The sequence below is a fragment of the Pseudorca crassidens genome, chromosome 4 (assembly GCF_039906515.1).
Source record: "Pseudorca crassidens isolate mPseCra1 chromosome 4, mPseCra1.hap1, whole genome shotgun sequence".
Classification (NCBI taxonomy): Eukaryota; Metazoa; Chordata; class Mammalia; order Artiodactyla; family Delphinidae; genus Pseudorca; species Pseudorca crassidens.
Genome location: NC_090299.1, coordinates 60,336,275 through 60,355,161, shown reverse-complemented (window position 1 = coordinate 60,355,161; position 18,887 = coordinate 60,336,275). Strand labels below are relative to the sequence as shown.

The 18,887-nt window shown below is 35.5% G+C and overlaps 2 pseudogenes; one reads left to right on the top strand and one right to left on the bottom strand.

Moving 5' to 3' along the window:
- Window positions 1-6,976: 6,976 nt before the first annotated feature.
- LOC137223622 (NF-kappa-B-activating protein pseudogene) lies at window positions 6,977-8,871 on the top strand (annotated as a pseudogene).
- Window positions 8,872-12,164: 3,293 nt separating this feature from the next.
- On the bottom strand, window positions 12,165-13,332 carry LOC137223149 (short/branched chain specific acyl-CoA dehydrogenase, mitochondrial pseudogene; annotated as a pseudogene).
- Window positions 13,333-18,887: the final 5,555 nt, after the last annotated feature.

Here is an 18,887-nt window from a genome sequence, read left to right as displayed (position 1 = left end):
AAGTCTGATTACCATTATGGCCCTAATATAATTTAAATCCTAATTAAATCTTTCCCACAATGAAAACTCTTGGCCAGATGGTTTACCTTGTCCACATAAACATCTGTTTTCCACACAGATTTATTGAGAAAAGCAAAGGATTTTATGATTTCCTTTAAGTAATACCAAAAAGGAAACAATAGGAAAGCAGCCATTTAACTGATCTCCTATGTCTCAAGTACTATTCAGAATAATTTGCTCTCCAATCCTTTTAAACTATACAGATTTGCCAAAATTGAAACCCAGCAGTCTAGATATTGTAAATGAAATTTCTGCTGAGATCAGTGTAAGCCTTTGGTCTGATTAAAAGCACTGTGGTTTTAGTCCACTTTATTTGCTATCAACAGACATAGTTATCAATTATGGACTGCATCTGCTTGCTTCTTTATCAGTCACTACATGGTGAAAACCTTGGCTTCTTATACTCCACAGTAACTGAGGTGGATTCTAGGCCTCACCATATCAAAATTTGACCTCTTTTGATCAAGAAAATAGAAATCAAGACAATAGAAATAGTGCAATAATCAAAATATTGATATCAGATTGCATCTTGGATACCATTAACTCCAACGCTTTCAATATTGGGCTTTCAGTTAAATTTAGGTCCAGATGTTTTTGCTCTGATAATAACAAAAACAAAACAAAACTTGGAACAATTCTAGTTAAAGTAAGTTGAAGGGGTGTTTGTATTTCATTAAATTCTTCATGAAAAATATGTGAAGTTTTAAATGCTAGTCTCAAGTTTTAAAAGTAATAGAAATAGTGAAAAAGATTTCCTGGAGGGTAAGACATTGATATGATATTTGATTTAGTCATGGATCTAGGAGAAGTTCTATGTTCTATTACCAAGAAGTGAAATTCACCTTTGTGAACTGGAAGCAAGAAAAACAGATAAAGAAGCCATCATTAGAGGATTTTTCAGGAATCCAAGATTCATAGTATGACCCCACTAAATACGTATCTCACAAGAGATTATTAAATCTGCAGCGATTTTCTTACATAGTAGTGGAGTAATAAGGAAAGACTAAATTAAGTTCCACACACTCTGTTTAAGAAACAGAGAAGTAATTCAACATAGTTTTGGAAGTTTTAACCACAGCAATCAGAGAAGAAAAGGAAATAAAAGGAATCCAAATCAGAAAAGAAAAAGTAAAGCTGTCACTGTTTGCAGATGACATGATACTATACATAGAGAATCCTAAAGATGCTACCAGAAAACTACTAGAGCTAATGAATGAATTTGGTAAAGTAGCAGGATACAAAATTAATACACAGATATCTCTTGCATTCCTATACACTACTGATGAAAAATCTGAAAGTGAAATTAAGGAAACAATGCTATTTACGATTATAAGAAAAAGAATAAAATACCTAGGAATAAACCTACCTAAGGAGACAAAAGACCTGTATGCAGAAAATTATAAGACACTGATGAAAGAAATTAAAGATGATAGAAAGATGGAGAGATATACCATGTCCTTGGATTGGAAGAATCAGCATTGTGAAAATGACTAGACTACCCAAAGCAATCTACAAATTCAGTGCAATCCCTGTCAAACTACCAATGGCACTTTTCACAGAACTAGAAAAAATTTTTTCACAATTTGTATGGAAACACAAAAGACCCCAAACAGCCAAAGCAACCTTAAGAAAGAAAAATGGAGCTGGAGGAATCAGGCTCCCTGACGTCAGACTATACTATAAAGCTACAGTAATCAAGAGGGTATGGTACTGGCACAAAAACAGAAATATACATTAATGGAACAGGATAGAAAGCCCAGAGATAAACCCACACACATATGGTCACCTTATCTTTGATAAAGGAGGCAAGAATATACAATGGAGAAAAGACAGCCTCCTCAATAAGTGGTGCTGGGAAAACTGGACAGTTACATGTAAAAGAATGAAATTAGAACACCCCTAATGCCATACACAAAAATAAACTCTAAATGGATTAAAGACCTAAATGTAAGGCCAGACACTATAAAACTCTTAAGAGGAAAACATAGGCAGAACACTTTATGACATTAATCACAGCAAGATTCTTTTTGACCCACCTCCTAGAGAAATGGAAAAAAGAACAAAAATAACCAAATGGGACCTAATGAAACTTAAAAGCTTTTGCGCAGCAAAAGAAACCATAAACAAGAAGAATAGACAACCCTCAGAATGGGAGAAAATATTTGCAAACGAAGCAACTGACAAAGGATTAATCTCCAAAACTTAACAAGCAGCTCATGCAGCTCAATATCAAAAAACAAACAACCCAATCCAAAAATGGCCAGAAGACCTAAATAGACACTTCTCCAAAGAAGATATACAGATCGCCAACAAACACATGAAAGGATGCTCAACATCACTAATCCTTAGAGACATGCAAATCAAAACTACAATGAGGTATCATCTCACACCGGTCAGAATAGCCATCATCAAAAAATCTAGAAACAATAAATGCTGGAGAGTGTGTGGGGAAAAGGGAACCCTCTTGCACTGTTGGTGGGAATGTAAATTGATACAGCCACTATGGAGAACAGTATGGAGGTTCCTTAAAAAACTAAAAATAGAATTACCATACGACCCAGCAATCCCACTACTGGGCATATACCCTGAGAAAACCATCATTCAAGAAGAGTCTTGTACCACAATGTTCATTTCAGCTCTATTTACAATAGCCAGAACATGGAAGCAACCTAAATGTCTACTGACAGATGAATGGATAAAGAAGATGTGGCACATATATATAATGGAATATTACTCAGCCATAAAAAGAAATGAAATTGAGCTATTTGTAATGAGGTGGATGGACCTAGAGTCTGTCATACAGAATAAAGTAAGTCAGAAAGAGAAAAACAAATATCGTATACTAACACATATATATGGAATCTAAAACGAAAAGAAAAAAAAGGTTCTGAAGAACCTAGGGGCAGAACAGGAATAAAGACGCAGACATAGAGAATGGACTTGAGGATACGGGGATGGGGAAGGGTAAGCTGGGACAAAGTGAGAGAGTGGCATGGACATATATACACGACCAAATGTAAAATAGATAGCTAGTGGGAAGCATCCGCCTAACACAGGGAGATCAGCTCGGTGCTTTGTGACCACCTAGAGGGGTGGGGTAGGGAGGGTGGGAGGGAGATGCAAGAAGGAGGAGATATGGGGATATATGTATATGTATAGCTTATTCACTTTGTTATAAAGCGGAAACACCATTGTAAAGCATAATTGTAAAGCAATTATACTCCAATAAAGATATTAAAAAAATTAAAATGAACACAGAATCCAAAAAAAAACCCAGAGAAATCTAATAATTTAAATATATTTCCCTTAAAATGTTTATATTTAAGAAGTGGCGTTTAAACAGTTAAACTTTAGTTGTCAAGCAATGAAGTTTTCTTAGAGACCCAGGCCATGACAAAAATAGTAATAAAAAAAACACTAGTGAATGATTATGTGCATAGAGTATTTATAATTTATATGTGATATATAGCCCGAATAAAGTAGGTTCCAGAGATGGCAAGGCAGAGTTAAGAGTGAGAAAGTTCAGAAATGTGTTTCTCAATTGGCATGCCCTATAGGAATGAATATGGAGCGTCTGTCTAGGAGAAGCTGTAGTTTTTCCTTTCTGTCATTGAACAAAGCACACTCTGCATAAAGCCTATAGGACTCCTCTGCTGCTAATTGTGCTCGTCTTATTTGCAGTATGACAGATTATTGGCTTCTGCGGAAATGGCTGAAGTCTCTATTTTTAATGAAAGCAATCTTATTATTTCTCTAGAGTTTTATTAACTTTCAGACATAGATAAATGTAAAGATTTAATCACACAGTGTATCATGTTTAGTACATGCTTTTGATTTCAACAATTTCTCAGGGAGGATAAATTATTTTAAGAAAGGCAGCCTATAAGCAATGATTATCAAAAACCTATCTTTAATCATTTGTTACATGATATTTAATATAGTAATAATTCATGTCAAATTGTATATGACCCCAATTGACAGTTAATGATAATGTGATATATAAATATATTAAATAATATTGAAACTAATACCTGAGACTGGATTTTTTTCTTATTAATTAAAAATTCCACGAGGACACATGAATTACACAGCTTTGAATCTAGTACATTCGAGTGTTTCCTGGGGCTAGATCAGCCTTTAGTATGACCCTGATTTAATAACCATATTGACAAAAATCTAAATTATTTTACAGAACTGTTGAAAGTAGAAGCAAAGATGACTATGATAGAGCTTTTAACTCAGGCGTGTGCTCAAAATTTGAAATGTAGCAGGAAGAGTTGAAGGAGCAGTTTAAACGTAACATTAGGCAACTGTATCTAATTAGGGCATTACTAAAATGTAAGTTCAAATTTGGATAGAAATAATTTTCTAAATGCTTCTTTCAAAAATATAATTTATTTTTTTATTCTGTGAAAGAAATATTTGTGGCAACATGTTTTTGAGTACTGATTTTAATTGCTTTGTAGAAACAGCAGTATTTGTTCTTGCTAGGAAGTTTGCTGTGCTGATGTTGTATTTAAAACATTATTAAAATGTCAAGATTTTGAAAGTGAATGTACCAACACTAATGTAGCACACTAAAGAATGTTTTTTCCCAAAGAAGGGATATTTAGAATAGATTTACTAGAAGTTGTTAAAACCAGTGTGAAAATTAAAATATGATAAATATGCAACAATGATTATTATGATTATTAGTGCAGAGGATGGCCTGATTAAGCGAGTAAATGCAATGCTTTAAATGGATAATGTACAGGCAACAACCTGCAAAAATGATGATGCTTACTTCTTTTTATTTATGAAAAAAATTGATTAGGTGAAAGAACAGATTCCATATTAGGTAATGATTTATATAAAATGGATATAAGTATGTTATACAATCTTGTATTATATAATGGATTCCATTAATATTTCACATTCACTTAACACATACTATATATGTCAGACATTTTACTAAGTACTAAAACAAGATGAATAGGAGAGTTTTTTCCCTTAAGATGATTACTTTTTGATAGGAAAGGTAAACCTAAATCATATAAATAAATATGTATCTATTCACTCATATGATAAGTGTAGAATTAAATATTTGAATTATTATAAATATTTACATCATGGAAAAGTATACCAAAATAAAGGACCTCTGAATCAACAAAATTCAAAATTTTCTGTATATTCATAAAGAATAATATAGACCTACATTTAATCAAATTGCTACATATATAGCCATTATAACTACAATTGTCTTTTAGTGTTGATTATCAGTCTCTTTTTTACTCCTCCTAGACAGAGGTTACTGCGGACTGTTTGGGATGATGTTGGTGTTTTGCTCCTTCTTTTCTCATGTCTGTTCATGTGTTTCAAGTCTGTGCACTGCCAATATTGATTTCTGAATATCCGTTGGTGTGTAAATGACTTGAATCATAGCAGATATAATTCTTAATTATGTTTAGAGTTGCTTAACTTTCAATCTTTGCAGTGCAAAGTTTGTATCACACACTCACACACAGACACACTCATATTTCTTTCCTTCTATTTTGCTGATTTTAGGATGGAAAACTGGCCCATCCTCTTTTGGCCATAATGGCTGGATTGAAAGTAGATATTACAGTGTTGTGCTTTGCTTTGTTCTGTTTTTTGTTTTTTTAAAATTGAATTATTAGATGTTGCTCTTGAGGATTTACATACTGGGTATATGGTTCTGAGGAGATCTCTGTAGGAAACAGATTTCTGCTAGGATTAATTTTAAGCCCACCAAATTTCATCATAGAATAAAAGGCTTTCAACTAATACTGCTTTTCCATGAACAATTCAACCAAATTTTTTTTTTCTACTTAACATCCCTTACATGTATCTCTTTACTACCTGACTTTAGGTTTACTAATTGAATTAGCTGTAATGATAGAATCAAGAACATTCAATTTAGAAAAAGAGGAATAAACTTGAAATAATACATCAGAATCAAATGAAGCCAAACTTCATTTTAAATTATTGCTTAATATTTAATTTTTAGTATAGGCCTCCCAGAGGGCTTCAGTTTGGTTCAAGACCATCGCCTACTTGTGGAGTGCCTTTTGTTTTTCTCTATTTTCTTAGTACTTGTTTTAGGTGTTTCAGTAGCCTATGTGGATTTGGAGTCTCATGGGAATATGTTGTGATCTCCTGTAAAACTTGCTTTCTATTTTATTTTATGTTCATTTTAAAGATGACGTAGTAAAGTGCTATTGAAAGTGAAGAAATTCACATCAGGGTAGAAAGTTATTAAAGTACCAGACTTACGTATTTGCCATATATTTCAGATGTAATAACAAAAGAACAGTTTTCCTTCCTGCTTTTTAAAAACTAATCATTGTTGATTTCTTTTGTACCACTTAACTAAATAATTGTCTTTTAAACTTAATATGAATTTATCAAAGCCAAATTCAAAATAAGTATACCAATGTCAGACCAAGTCTAAAATATTTGAACACTTTTAACACTTTAAGAAGTTTTATTGACTTTGTTGACTCTTGGAAGATTGGCATGTATGTCAGGGTCCAGCATCATGACCATAGCAATTTAGGATCAGGATTATTTCCTTATTTTTAGCATTAAAATGAGGGGATTGGAGGATGTAGGCTATATGTTCTTCTGAAAATCTAAGCTTTCTCTCTCTTAGTCTTCAAAGTTGATTCTGACTCTGCTTCTGGTTTTCCAAAATATGTCATAAAATACTGCAGCAGGAGTGCTCTATAATTCTTTTTTTTTTCCAGTTAGTGCTTTATTTTTTCATTCTCCATAGAATGCTGATTTTGTAACATTGATTACAGTCTGATATGTACCATTACAACAAAAGTTTCACTTTATGAAAGATCAGATACGGATACACACATCCCGTCCCATTGGCAGGACCGCCTAGGTCCGGGGAAGGAATTTGCCGACGTACTCGGAACTGTTTCCAAGGTTTTCTCGGGCTCGGGTTTGTGTCGCGGCTGCTGGTCCTGGGAGCCAAGGCAACGGAGATTCTCCCAGCTCGCGAGAGCGGCCCCTTCTCCCACGGCTTCGGGGACCCAGCAACAGCTATGGATCCGGTGTCTGGCTCCCGCAGCCCGGAGTGGGAGGTCTCGGGCTCCGGGGGGAAGTGTCGCAGTTCGTCGAAGAGCCCTAAGCCTAGCAAAACCTCTCGCTCCCCGCGGGGCCGCCGCTCTCGCTCGCACTCTTGCTCTCGGTCCGGGGACCGGAATGGCCTTAGCCATCAACTGAGTGGCCCCAGCCAAGGCTCCCAAAACCAGTCCTACCGCTCTCGAGAGCGGCCCTCCGCGCCGCCGAGCGCCCCTTTCGCTTCTGCCTCCTCGTCCGCCTGTTATGGCGGCTACTCACGCCCCTGCGGGAGCGACAAGCCATGGCCTAGCCTCCTGGACAAGGAGAGGGAAGACAGCTTGCGGCAGAAGAGATTAAGTGAGAGAGAGAGGATTGGAGAATTAGGAGCTCCTGAAGTATGGGGACTTTCTCCAAAGAATCCAGAACCAGACTCCGATGAACATACACCAGTAGAGGACGAAGAGCCAAAGAAAAGCACCACTTCAGCTTCTACTTCAGAAGAAGAAAAGAAGAAGTCTAGTCATTCAAATGAAAGGTCCAAGAAAAGGAGGAAGCAAAAGTCATCTAAAAGAAAACACAAGAAGTATTCTAATGATAGTGACAGTGACTCTGATTCAGAAACAGACTCCAGTGATGAAGATACAAAAAGGAGAGCAAAGAAAGCCAAGAAAAAGGAAAAGAAGAAGAAACGCAGATCGAAGAAATATAAGAAAAATAAGTCTAAGAAGAGCAGAAAAGATTCCAGTGATTCATGTTCTGAAGAGTCCCAAGAAGAGTTTCTGGAGAATCCCTGGAAGGATCGATCAAAGCCTGAAGAACCCTCAGATTTGATTGGTCCAGAGGCTCCCAAAACACTTGCCTCTCAAGATGATAAACCTTTGAACTATGGCCATGCTCTGTTACCTGGTGAAGGTGCAGCTATGGCTGAATATGTAAAAGCTGGAAAACGTATCCCACGAAGAGGTGAAATTGGCTTGACAAGTGAAGAAATTGCATCATTTGAATGCTCGGGTTACGTAATGAGTGGTAGCAGGCATCGCCGAATGGAGGCTGTGCGACTGCGAAAAGAGAACCAGATCTATAGTGCTGATGAGAAGAGAGCCCTTGCATCCTTTAACCAAGAAGAGAGACGAAAGAGAGAAAACAAGATTCTGGCCAGTTTTCGAGAGATGGTATACAGAAAAACTAAAGGGAAAGAGGACAAATAAGGATTTTCTGATTGTTCATCAGACATTTTTAACAACAAAAAAGAAAGTTTGGGTTCCATATATACACACAAAAAGATTACCATGATCTGAAAAAGCTTTACAGTGCTACTGTGCCTTCTATTTAATTCTTTCAGTCCTTCTATAAAAAGCTGCTTATTGATGCCTCCACCTCAAAACCAACAAACAAACCAAAAAGCAAACTAACCCACAGACTTGTTGAATTGAAAATGTGAACATTAGTTTTAAAATTCTTAATAGGCTTATTAAAAATGGTTATTTCAAATATAAAATATTGGGAAGTCTCCTGTTGTGCCAATGTAAGTACATTATTTCTATCTGAGCTGTGTTTAGATCATTATTTGAATACTAGAAATGGATGGGAGTCAACAATGATCAGGAGTTTAATAAGGAAAAATATAATGAGTCATTGTTTTCATTGTTTTAACTTGGTTGCTTCATAAGGATGAAGCTAAAATGATGTTAAACGTTTTTAAAGTCTGTCGTTTGTAATAAGCAGATTTCATTTTAAGCATTGTTAAACTTTTCAGTTTATTTTTTACATCTGTCATTCAGTTTAATCTGTAACTTCATATAGAACCCCTCACTTTCTCACTTTTTTATGGCTACTGTTGGCTTTTAAGTTTGGGGGAAATGGAAAATTCTGGGACTGTGAGATCGTGATCTTTTTCCTTCCCTCCTTTTGTTAAAGTTTAGTTGTTAGGACATACGAGTGAAGGGGGAGGGGATAGTAGAAGTTTTGGCTGTTTTTGTTAAGGTTGTTTTGAGCTGCATTATTATGTGCCTAGGATAAATTTAAATTATCTGAGTGATGGGGAATTTCTGACTTTGCTGTTATAAAATGCCCTCTCTCCTTATAATAGTTTTAAAGGTTTTTTTTAAGTGTTTTTTTGAAGAGTACACTGCATTTATTTAACCCCATAAATTATAACATCTTAACACATGTAAAATTTTTGTATTTTTAAAGTGCTTTGAAAGATATTTATTTTTTTTAACAAGTGGAAAATAATATTCTTTAAAAGACATCAAACTTTTAGTGGAAAATGATATTACCAGAGGCATGTAAGGATTTGTTCATCCTCTTCAAGAAATGGGATTTTTATGTAAAATATATATGTAGCACTGAATGCCAAAATGATGGGTATGTGTGATTGGAATTAAAAATGAGATTTGCTAATAAAAAAAAAAGAAAGATCAGCAAAAATACATCAGCAAGGATATAACTAGTGCATTTACTAAAACACATCATAATCATAAAACCAAGTGATCACACACAATAATCTTTACATTTGACATACCAGTTACATCCTAGCAGAGCCAGTGTGTTTGGCAGGTGATTAAAATATGTAAGTAATGACACTGATCAATCTTAACACTTCTGAAGTGTTAATTCTTTATCAGTTAAACTTAAAATAAATCAATAAGAGTATTGAGACATAACAAGGAGGAAATCCAAAATTTGTTGAACAGAGACAGTAGTAAACAGTAGGAAGAGCACTGAATTGGGAGCTAGTACATTTGGATCCTTGTCTTATCTTTGGCCCTGGATGGATGACCTTGGGCAAGTATTCTGGGCTATATGAATCATTCACTCTTAAAATGAGAGAGTTGGCTGGATGGTTCTCTAAACTCTTTATAGATTTAGCTTTCCATAATTCTAAAATCTTTGACACCGATTCATTTTTGTGTTGTAAAGTGAAATGCTAACAATACTAACTTGGCAGTTGGGTTGAGTCCAGCTCTACCACACAAATACAACTTGTTGCTTGTGTTCAAGTCTCTTCCTTCTGAGCCCCATGACAGCCCTGTCCTCAAATTAACAAACAGTAATGACAAGCTTCAGGAGGTAAACAAGCTTGTCCTCCACTAGACACAAACTCAAGACCCCCAAAGTCATGGTTATTAAGAAAAGCTATAATGGAAGAACTATGCGGGAAACCCACAACATCCTCTTTGGTAAATGGTATAATAACACAATTCACTAATAGAAGAAGGCAGGTACAGATATTAACTACAATGCATAGTTTTCAACTGTTATTTGTGAACCTGCACAAAAAATATACACACAATTAGAACTGTATCAATATGAACTATAAATTCACAGTCTAGATGTACATGGGAGCCTCTCTCATGCTGCTAATCTGAAGGAGGCTTATTGTAGTTTCACGTGTTTGTAACTCTACAGGAGGAAGCTGGGATTCTTTTACTAACATTGGCTTCTATTCCATTATCTGAAAAGCCCACCTCTCTCACATAATCACAGAAATTAAAGATGTCCAAGCCCCCCTTTAGGGCATTTCCTCCATCTCCTACTTTCCTTATCAGATTACTGTCTTTTTGTTCTAAAACACTGAATGACTGGCTTCCATCAGCTCCCTATCTGAAAATCAAGTAGACTTTATCTTTTTTAATCTAAGGAATAAATTTGTCCATATTTCTTCCTAATATTTTAATGTAATTCCTATCTCAATTGTATTTACACAATTCTGAATATTTAACTACAGTATCCATTATAGAAATTAATCCAATTCGATGAACATGAATGTGCAAAGCAAAATTACTTTGAAAATGTCGTTTCCTTAATAAACATTATTCTTTCATTAAAGTGCTTCCCCTTTGACAGCAGTGATTACTTTAAGCAACTCTATGAGCCTTGAAACATTTTCCAACATCTCTAACCCGTGCCCCCTTCCAGAAAATATAAAACACCCTTCACTCTCCTCCTCCCTCCTGAGGGGACTGAGGATTTTTACCCTACAAGGTCTCTTCTCCTGATTGAGAATCCCTGATACTGAAGAAATGGCATCACCAGCCGTATATTTGCTGAGCTTTGCCTTTCCATAATTTGACTGTAAAACAACAGATTTATTTTTGCCTTCCCAGAAACGTCATTTTTTATATTACCAAATATGCTTTTCGAACTCTACAGCTCCCTTCTATCCCTCATTCCTTACAAGATTTTAATACACTCCTTTATGGGGAAAAGACATCCCCCCTTGAGAATCACTGAACCAAAATATAATTTCTGAATTACTATTCATGATACGGCTCAATAACTAAGTTTGACAAAAACAGTATTCAATTTAAAGACGGAAAAATACTGTATCATTGATAAAATGAATATTATAATATTGAGTATATTCTAATTATTAAACCAAATTATTTAAACTTCATTCTTGAAAACTAATGTAGAGACTTGTTTTTAAAATGATCTACTGAAATCATAATGAAATGCACCTTTCATACTGGTAAATTATAGTAACAAATTATATTGCTTTCCTTTGTTGAAATGTTTTCTTCGATTATATAATCCACTCATTTTCAGATATTCAGAACTAAAACTTTTAGATTTTTCTAAATAATTTGTTATCAGTTTCACCTAGTTTAGTAACTTAGAATTGAATCTATTTCTTCTATAGAATTGCCAACTAGCACAAACATCTCTCTGACTGATGCACAATGACAAGAATATAAAATAGCCATGTCTGCAAGAAATACTTATATTGTCTTTATTTTTCCAAATTCTAATAGAGTGAAATTCTGTATACCCTGAAGCTAGAATGATAATGCATATAGAGTTTTAAAAATAGTTTTGGAGAAAATATGGATGCATTTCTTTCCAAATTTTAAAAATGATCTTCTGCGTCTAAGTTAAGCAGATTGGAAAGAGGAAACAGGAAAGGTCTACCTCCAGATCCAAGGTGAAGGGCCTAAATAAAATCATTCAACACAGCCCCCAACAAGACACAATAGTTTAAAATTTTACACCAGTGACACCAGGGAGGGGTCCCACTCCCATGGCTGTCAGTATTCCGAATCAATGCGCTTTGGGATGGTGTTCAGCTAGATGTTTGAAGTTCCTTCATATATTGTACCAATCTTCACATCTCGGAAGTATTTTTCCACAGGGTAATTTTTGGTGTAGCCTACTCCTCCCATCCACTTGATACATTTGCCAGTTATTAGGCCCTCAATCTCTGATGCATAGTACTTGGCCATAGATGATTCTTTAATGAATGGCCTTCCAGTTTCTAAAAGCCTTGCAGCGTTGTATGTGAGTAATCTTGCAGCTTCTAGCTGGGTGGCCATGTGAGCCACTTGGTGTTGGCATCCCTGAAAATCAAATATTCTTTTGCCAAACTGTTCCCTTTCTTTAATATATGGAACAGTGTAGTCAAAACATCCTTGAGCCAGTCCCAGCATCTGTGCAGCCATTCCTATTCTACTTTCATTAAGACCCCCAATGGTTTACTTATAGCCATGTCCAATTTGTCCCAGGATATTGGCTTCTGAAACCTTGACACTTTCAAATGTTAATGGGCAAGTAAAAGAAGCTCTACTTCCCATTTTGTTCTCTGGTTTCCCTATATGAAGGCCCTCAGTATGACAATCTACCAAGAAGCAGGTAATTCCTGTATACCCAAGAGTAAGGTCTACATTTTCTATCACCATGAAGAGCTTGGCATCCTTGCCGTTGCTAATCCACATCTTTGACCCAGTGATGACATAATAATTTCCCTTTTTATCAGGTTTGGTCTTCAAAGCAAATGAATCGCTACCTGCTCCAGCCTCTGAAAGGCAGAAACTTCCCATTTGTTCCGTAGCTAGCTTGGGCAAATAGATAGCCTTCTGTTCTTCTGTTCCATATTTTCCTAATGACTGTGTTCTGGATGTCACATACCAGAGCCAAAGACGCATCAACTTTGGCTAATTCCTCTATCACTAGGATAGAGGAAAAAATGAAGCTCCTGTTCCTCCATATTTTCTGTCAATTTCAATACCCATCAACCCTTGTTGAAATAATCCTCATATTACTGATTTTTCCATTTTTGAATTTTCATCCATTTTTGAAACCAAAGGAGCAATTTGTTCCTGGACAGATTTTTTAACCGTGCTCTTTATCATCCTCTCTTCATCTGTAAATGTTTGCAGAGGGGCATAGGATAGGCCATTATTTGTTGCTTTGAGTCCAGCTTCTCAAAGCTGGGAAGATTTTAAGACATCAGGAGGATTTTTCCAGGAAGACAGGCAAATTGGGAAGTTTCTTCTTAAAAGTGCGCTGCCACACAGCAGCCGAACCGTGGCTCCCTCCATCTGTGCCCCAGGACAATCGCCCTATAATTCTTTTCATTTTAAGCATATTTATGTTTTTAAGTTTCTGCAATTTCTTTAGCATAAGATATATTTTTAAAGATATATACTATTTTAAAATCTAAAAATCACACACATTTTCAATAGTGACAAAGCTATTTTCCTATTATATCTCCTGTTAAGGTTTTGTGACTCAGAATTAAGTTGGGACCAGGGTAATATTACTACTTGATACACAAATTATTCCTTTGACTTACTGAATGCAAACCCACAGTCAACACATTTATCAGGAGAGGAATAGTTAAGAGCATTTGTTAGGTTTGTATATGTACTCAGTAAATAGAAAAATATTAGGTTTATAGGACAGAACAAGATAAGCGAAATGAAAATTAAATGTCTGATAGTGTATTTCTAGTCTGTTTCAGCTGCTCTAACAAAAATATCATAGATTGGGTAACTTTTAAACAAAATAAATTTATTTCTTATACTTCTGGAGACTGGCAAGTCCAAGATCAAGGTACCAGCAGATATGCCTGGTGAGAGCCAGCTTCTTGGTTCATACACAGTCTTTTCATTGTGTCCTCACATGGTAACAGGGGAGTGGGAACTCTCTGGAATCTCTTTTGTAAGAGTCTCTTCAGAGTGTCTTTTGATCTCATTCAATGTGATGGTATTTTGACATGGGACCTAATGACCTAATCAAAGGTCCCATCTCTAAATACCATCACATTGGGTATCAGGTTTCAACATATGAACTTGGGCAGTGGGGAGGGGGCATACATATTCAGTCTTTAGCATAGTGACTAAAGAATAACATAATATATCTTCCATACCATTCCACAGAAAAGGATGTAATGCAGAGGAAAAGAAATAGTGGAAAGTTTGAAGGTCTGGGTTCTAGTCTTTGGCCTGCACATGCTGCTTTCCTTTTGTTGTAGACAAGCTGTGTAGCCTCTATTAACCACAAAGTCCTCATCTAGGAAATATACTTGTTAGCCCCTATGAAAATCCTTAAGGTCTCTTCAAGCCTTAAGATTTTTTTTGTTAAATTAACAATAGATCAAAGTAACAAGAACCATGAATAGTTAAAATAACATGAAAAGTTATGATGTATATAAAGATCTGTGGATTGTTCTCATCATAAATAAATTGTAAATTTTGCATTTTAATTATCCTTCCTAGACCCCCATCTAAAAATATATCTATACTGTTATTTATTTTGTAGTGTTGGGAGAAATGAACAAAGCTTGAGTGCTACACATGGTGATAAATTTAAAATATGTTAAAAAACCACGTTCTGACTTGGCAATCATTCTTTTGTGTATATAATGAACCTGTAGTATTTTTCTTTCAAATTTTACTTCTGAGCTATAGTTATCTACAAATACATGTGCATACATGCCTAATCTTTGGGTTTCCAAGAGTGATTGTAAAGAAATTTAAAAATAAATCACTTTACAATCTCTCATGCAGTAAGTATGTGCTAGAGCAACTTATTATGGTGAGCGAAAGGATGTATCACATTGAGGTTTCACTAATTCCATATTGTGCTAAAGCACTGATACAAAAGAAGGACATGAATTAACAAACAGCACATCTTACTATTGAGGTATGTTAGATAATACAGTCAGATATTATAACCTAATTTCCAACTTAGAAAAGTTTTAATGAAAACTGTGGATAGTTGCTCAGATAAGCCAGAGGAGGAATGAAGAGCACAATTGTCCACCATTAATCCATTTCATTAAATTCAAGAATTTGAGCATATTAAGATAAATCAGAATAAAGATGAACGCTGAAAGCCATATACCTTTCAATCAAAAACAGGATTAGGAACTGACATTGAACGGAGAGAGAGCCTAATTTAGACATGCTAGCCTCTGAACTTTTGGAGCCCCCCGAGAATGAAGTTTTATTCACATGAAGCACTTGTTCTGAATAATAGCCATGTTCCTTTGGCACTTATACCTAAAGAGTTTAACTTAGTCAATCATCACTTCTTTCCACTGTTTTCTTACAGATAATTGTGTCTTGGGGCTGCAAATAATATCATTATTAACTCTTTGAGATAGCCACTGTGTCTTCTGAATAGTGGCAAAATCCATAAAGCAGTTGAGTGGATTTTTACATCACTGGAAACTCATCAGTCAAGAGATGGTAGTCCTGTTAAGCAGGTGACAGACATTAAAGAGATTCATTACATCTGAAAATGCCAACTCCTTGTAACAGCTTACTGAATATGCCTGCCACTAAAAAGGTCAGTGTGTAAGATGTGACTAATACTGTTGTCAGAAAGCTCATACCCTTCAATGCCAGTTTTCATTGCACCTTTTGTTTGGCACATATTGGGTGAAAGTTGTATTAGTTTTCACCCACTTGAAGAGGTAGATAATAGCTAGAGTTTATGATCACAGTGCTTCATTAAATGCATTCTGCATTGAATGAATCAAACTTATTGCCTTTATTTCTGTAACTTTCTGTTGAAGTGTTTAAGGTTACACTATGAGTGATCAAAAAATACTTCTTGAGTAAGATGCTATGTTGACAGCTTTGACAGAACTAAGAATGACTTTTAATGAGTCTGTATCTAGGTAAGTGTCGATGCTTCAAATATGAAGGTTCCAATACCCTGTTTGGATTAGAAGGGGAAAAATGGTATTTTGCCTATAGCTAGCATTTCCTAAAGATCCTTTCATAGGCAATTGTATTAACACCAGAACAGTTCTCTATATAAATGTTTGTGGTATTGGCACAATTCCTGGAATACTATGGTTGTATATATACATATACATATACATATATATATATATGTGCGTGTGTGTGTGCATGTGTGTATAAAATACTGACCAAAAATAGCACCAAATAAAAGTTATGGGCTCCATTCTTCCTCTAAATTCTGGGGAATATAGGCTCAAAAATACTAAATCAATATACCCTATTTAATTTTCTCAGCTTCAAAGTCTCCAATTCACATTAACCAAAGAGTGTGATTATTGGTGCTATATGATCCTGACATCACTTACAGTGCCTGGAAGTGTTGCCTTGGTAGGGAACAGACAATGATCTTATAATGTTTCTCTGTAGTTGGGTTATATATTTGATTCATATTTAAGTATGCTTATTCTTGAGAGAAAGTATAACATTCTCTGAAGAAAATTTTTTCTAACATTCGTACCTGAAATGTCTTTCCTATACTCTACGCTGGCCGTTTTCCTATCTGAATGTAACTTTAAAACTTTTAAAAATATGAATGGATCACCCTACCGTAAAGTCCAGTACACTGGCTTCCTATGAATAAATTGTTCCCATCCGCTTTAAGGAAGTCATCTGACCCAGAAATCTGACAGATTAAAGTATGCCAGAATATGGCAATTTTTTTTTTCTTTAGAAGAGGTAAATCATATATCCTAGGAATAAAGTGTCTGCTACATTAATGCAGTTGACTTCTGGTCATAGTCTGTCCTTACATAGTGACTACTATATCATTTATATCAAACAAAGAAACATTTTAAAGGAGGCAAGGGAGGTGAGTGGCATTTGTCACACAGCTGTGCAGAGATATCTCAGGTAATTTCTTGAGCCTCTGATGTATTGTGCTATCAGTCTTAATTTTCTCCTGCCATTTCTTCATGAACCAAAGAAAAGAAAAAATTATTTTCTTAAGATCTCAAGGGAATGTGAAAATAAGATCAAATAACCTATATTTAGCAAAGAAAGTTTAAAAAAAAAAGGAAAAATGAAGTGGCTTAAATTTTAGAAGATAGGCCTGACATATTATGTCCCCTTTAAATGTTTCCTCATCAGGTTACATGTTCTGCTAATTTTTAAAGAAATCTGAGCTAGAGATTTTATATTACTTAGATTAAAATAAACTATTTTATGTGAAGTAAAATGTACATAATATGGAGCTTTAAGTAATGTTTTATTATGTCACTGTATCCCTGCCGGTGAGAGGCAGTATTATTTAATTCTGAAAGGATGGTATGGTAAACTCTGTACATATTATTAGCTCTTTCTAATGCACACAATATGAAGAAAGAACTGAGATTTAAAGCATGAGACTTTAGTTCTAGACCAATCTGCCACTATCCAGTTATGAAATATTAGTGAGTGAACAAGTGTCTCTGGACATTGATAAATCTTCTTTTAACTGAATACATGCAATGAACAATATCTGAAATTCTATAATCAGTAATGTCTTTAACTTTAATCTCTTGAGAATTAAGACCAAAATATAGGCTAAAATCACATTTGGGAATGATTTTTTCATTATATGTATACATGTATATATGTTTTATATGTATATGTACATATGTTTTTCCTATTTCTAATCCCATGTCCCCACTAATATAAACATATATTTTGGGGAAGAAATTTAGAAAGGCATACGTGCACAGATTTTATTGGTTAGTGAGGTACCTGAACCTGCCAAAATAAGCATTTTATTAAAATATTTGGTTGAAATCAAGTAAACACAGGTTTCTTCTTTCAACCTAACAGACTGTCATCATATGTTTTGGTATTGAAATGATGCTAGCATGCCTCCAGATTACTTTAAATGAGGAACATAAAAGGTACAATAAATGGCAAAGTAAATGGTAGAATAAAGCACTGATCTAGATTCCCTCTCCGGTAAGCTCTAGGGATAATAAGTTCAATTTTTTTAAGGCAAGGTGTTCAGTGATAAAAGATTGGGCCAGCTATCATTTATAGTCTCTCCGCTCCAAACCCAACCTTCTTTTTCCCAGTTTTGTGGACCCTGTACGTATTTCTGTTTCTCTAGCTGGTACATTGTTGGGCTTTTGTTTCAATAACGAGTGCTGGAGTGACATAGTGAGGTGATAGTGACAAGAAGCCACTTCCCTCAGGTTGGGTGCTGCCTCCATATTTTATCTAGTGCAGGAGGTGAGGCTTGGTGGCTCTCACTTCATGAGACTTTATAGGCAGTTTCTAGCCTCACTGTCTTTCACAGGAGCTGTGCCCTTACTTTTAAGCCATGCTCTTCCTACCTGGCTGGCTGCTTTTACAGATGAACTTCATCCATCATCAAGCAACTGACTATCCTTTATGAGGTTGCTTCTAAAGAAGGTCCAGCTGAGACCTCAGGCAACTGCCTCACCAACACGTAACTTACTTCTACAGACCAGCTCACATCTGCCCACTTCCTCTGGCAATGGCAGACCGTTTCTGTAGATCAGCACTGGCCTGCATCCTCTAGAAAGCTTTGTTGCCACTGGAAAACTGCTTGTCTCTCTAGCCATGCCTTCTGCAAAGAGTTTGAAATCTCAGCCTTGGGTGGAGGAACCTCTCCTAAGTCTTCAGTTTCTTTCACTGTCCAGTATCCTTCAACTTAGTAATAGTATAACGTGTTTATTTGCACTTGCAAATTCTGGACTCCATAGAGTTCCTTATATCTCTTTTAGTAGTGAAAGGCTT